At 44.6% G+C, this 4,088-nt stretch overlaps 1 protein-coding gene across 1 annotated transcript in view; it reads left to right on the top strand.

The window, feature by feature from the left end:
* Positions 1-4,088, top strand: part of DHRSX (dehydrogenase/reductase X-linked) — a 111,105-nt gene that overhangs the window by 17,057 nt on the left and 89,960 nt on the right. The gene's annotated exons all lie outside the window — the stretch shown is intronic.

Here is a 4,088-nt window from a genome sequence, read left to right as displayed (position 1 = left end):
TTTTTTTGCAGTTTTTGGCCATGGGCCGGGTTTGAACCTGCCACCTCCAGTATATGGGGCCAGCGCCCTACTCCTTTGAGCCACAGGCGCCGTCCCACACAAGTTATAAATGACAAACACACAACAGTTTCAAGTCTGACATCTTCCTCACCCAACAGAGAACTCCAAAGTGGATGGAGACCTACTTGGAAGCAAAAAGGCACCTAAAATTTACCTTATACCTGACACCTTTATAGAATGATCCTTCTGAAGCTTGGCACACTCGGGTCAACCCTCTCGTGAGCGTTGACGGCACTGATTTCTGTGCCTTACCCTCTCCTGTGCTTTATTTTAATGCACAGAGTTCTTGGGAGATAACTTCTAAGATGACATTGTTATCACAACACCTGGCGAGAGTTTGTTGGCCAGCAGATAATGATATTTATTTTATACCCAAGAGAGGTTCTAACGATCTTTGTGGATGTGTATTGAGGGTCAGGATACAGTTGAAACGACCTTTGTCTTTTTTTTATTGTTTGTTCCATTTTTCCCGTACGGTCTTGAGTCAGCCGGTCGGCAGTCGTGGGTGGAGAGATGGTCACTGTATGTTTTCTGGAGGACGGACAGAGCCGTGCAGTGTTCTGAATGTTTAATTTGCCACTGCTGGTCTTTTTAACATTTTTCTTTCACTGTTAACATTTGCCTTACTACTTCTCTGGGGGAAAAAAAAATCACAGTTTTAGTGAATGAACAAGAAGCATTTTTACAGCAGCAGTAGGCTATTATTTTTAATACCTATTATGCTGTGAATTCATAGGGAAAAGGTTCCAGCACTTGGGCGGCGCCTGTGGCTCATTGAGTAGGGCGCTGGCTCCATTTACTGAGGGTTGTGAGGTCAAACCTGACCACGGCCAAACTGCAACAAAAAAATAGCCGGGCATTGTGGTGGGCGCCTGTAGTCCCAGCTACTCTGGAGGCTGAGGCAAGAGAATCACCTAAGCTCTGGAGTTGGAGGTTGCTGTGAGCTGTGATGCCACGGTACTCTACCGAGAGCAATAAAGTGAGACTGTGTCTCTACAAAAAAAAAAAAATAATAATAATAAAGAAAGAAAGAAAAGGCTCCACTACTCAGGGAAGCAGTTTGCCATTGAATGTGACAAAACATTGCATGACTGGAAGTCATGGGGAATCAGTTCCAGCACCTAATATTATTGGTACATGGAGTCTGTTGGTTATCCTATGTGCTATGCTGTACCCCTGTCATGCCATGAATTCATGGGAAATAGGTTCCAGCACCTTCTATCACTGTTACATGGGGCCTGTCAGTTAATCCCGTGTGCCATGCTGTACACCTGTTATGCCGTGAATTCATGGGGAATAAATAGGTCCCAGCACCTAATAACACAGTTCCACTGGTTCTCCTGTGTGCTATGTTATATGCTCAGGCTCCTTTCCGTGGGTTCTCACAGAGTGGGCTTCTCCGGGCGGAGCAGGCTGGGGCTTCCGTTGAACCCAGGTCCCTTTCTCTGTAGCTTCCTTCTTTTTCTGATCATTTTCCTTTACATGTTTCAGGAAGCTGTCTCAGCTCTTAGAGTCTTTAATATGCTCAATACGAACATTAATCCCCTTGGCAAGAATCTTGCCCTTGTTTGTTGACAGCAGTGCCAACGGCATGTGGGTGACACTGTGGACTCTTCCAGTTTTGACATCTGTGTGGTGTGCCTTTTTGACCAGGACCCCTACAATATCACCTTTCTTGTAGATAAGCACATAAGTGGCCAAGGGGACAGCTCCTTGTTTTCTAAAAGGTCCGGAGAGCATTTATCAGATGTCTCTTCTCCATCCCTGTGTGTGTGTGTCATTTTGGCGAATTACTGGAAGACGGTGTCTCCGGCCAAAAGGCTCACCGTGCTTTTATTTAATCCTTAATTTCTCAAGGTGGTAAGGATTAATCTTAACCTTTGGAAACACTTAATGACTTCTTTGCAAGGCGAGCTCCGTGAGAGAGGGCGGTTCTCTACCTGGTTTCCTTAGCGCCTTTATAAATACTTAAATAACTCAAAAAAACATTTTCTCAAGGAAGAATTTTTATTCTCGTACTGCCTGCAAGATTATTTTCTCCCCGCCAATAAATTACTAGGTATTTTCATCAATGATTTTATTACCAGGTTTCGCCCTTAAATTGTTTTATTTGCAAAGTGGCTTTGTCACCGTGGGAATTGGTTTTGTCCAGTTGCTTTAGACCCATTTCAGAGTGCCCGGTGCTTCTCAGCTGTGGAATTTGAGATCATTGACGTCTTCTCCTGTCTGAAATTTATGCCTGAAATATTTCCATGATTTCCCCCCCCTTGGAGAATTTAACGTTATTTGATATAAAATGTCAATATATACATCATCTAGGGTTTTGTTTTTCAATAAGGTTGCAAGTATCATTAATGACATTTTAAACATTTCATTTGCTTTATTTTATTTTTTTTACATATACATGTGTTTATTATGTTTCCACTTTTTGCCTTCACAAAATTAAAAAGGATTAAAATTTAATAACAGTAACAATGTTTAAGATAAGGACTAGAAACAAAAACCTTGTAAAGAATGAATGAAGGTAAATGCATTCAGAAAAGAAATCAGACAATTTATTTTTTGAGACAGAGTCTCACTCATTGGGTCACCCTCCGTAGAGTGCTGTGGCGTCACAGCTCACAGCAACCTCAGACTCTTGGGCTTAAGCCATCCTCCTGCCTCAGCCTCCCAAGTAACTGGGACTACAGGTCTTAGCACCTGGCCATTATTTTTTGTTCCAGTTCTCATTGTTGTTTAGTTGGCCCAGGCCAGATTCGAACCTGTCAGCCTCAGTGCATGTGGCCGGTACTGTAACCACTGTACTGTGGGCACCGAGCCAATATTTTACACATTTCAATGAGACCCATAGATGTAGTCATTTCTTGAAGGGTCTTCTCATTCAATAGATAAGGACCATGTGGCAGGGTGTGGTGGCTCACACCTGTAATCCTAGCACTCTGGAAGGCTGAGGTAGAAGGATCTCTTGAGCTCAGGAGTTAGAGACCAGCCTGAGCAAAGAGCAGGAACTCTACTAAAAATAGAAAAATGATCCACACAGGGCAGTGTACACCTGCAGTCCCAGCTACTCAGCTACCCAGGCAAGAGGCTCGCTTGAGCCCAGGAGTTTCAGGTTGCTGTGAGCTGTGATGATATCATGGCACTCTAGCCTCAGGGAGACAGAGTAAGACTCTGCTTGCATAAAAATAAATAAATAACAAAAGGACCGTGTGTCTCTGAAATATAACTCATGATTCAGACAGAACAAGGTCCGTCTTGCACATGTGGGTGGGTACGGACGGCTGTGCCAAGCAGACACAGACGTGGGTCTCTACTTTGGCCATCCAATCCTCCATACTTGTTGGGGTTTTCAGGCATATGTAAAACTCATCTCTGTATCAAGCTCTCCGTAGGTTCACCTCAAAGTAAATACTTTAAACTCTTACTCCAGGCGTCCTCAAGCTATGGCCTGTGGGGCACATGCAGCCCACCTAGGACATTTATCCAGCTCGTCGGGTGTTTTTGCCACTGCTGCCTGTCCTGCTTAGCAGCCGACTTTTCCCGGGGCCCGCAGTCCAGCCCTGCAACGGTCTGAGGGACAGTGAACTGGCCGCCTGTTTAAAAAGTTTGAGGACCCCGTCTTAATATCTAAGTGAGTTTCCATACAATACCACGGTGCCTTGTAGGTAAATATTCCTCTTTTGTGAGTTGGCACGTCTTTATTTTAAAGACTTTTCTTGTAGACTCCACAGTCCAGCAATATTTTGCCCACTTTGGAGACCACGCTGGGGCATTTGCACCATCCCCAGTATTTGCAGATAACAGGCCTCTCCTCACCTAAGGAGGGTTCCAGCCATTCTCATTCTTTCCGTTAGCTCTAAATTCCCAGCTGCTTCCATTGTTTTTCTGGCTGGAAAAACTTCCACGAGTGTTTCTGCAGCTGTGGGTCTGCCTGGGACAAACTGCAGCAACTTGCATTTATCAGAAACTCTAGGCTCAGCGCCTGTGGCTCAGGTGGCTAGGGCACCAGCCACATACACCTAAGGTGG

This window comes from Otolemur garnettii, unplaced genomic scaffold (assembly GCF_000181295.1).
Source record: "Otolemur garnettii isolate 467f Iridium unplaced genomic scaffold, OtoGar3 scaffold00065, whole genome shotgun sequence".
In the NCBI taxonomy this organism is placed as follows: domain Eukaryota; kingdom Metazoa; phylum Chordata; class Mammalia; order Primates; family Galagidae; genus Otolemur; species Otolemur garnettii.
The sequence above is the reverse complement of the archived record's forward strand: the minus strand, read 5'-3'. Positions and strand labels throughout refer to the sequence as shown.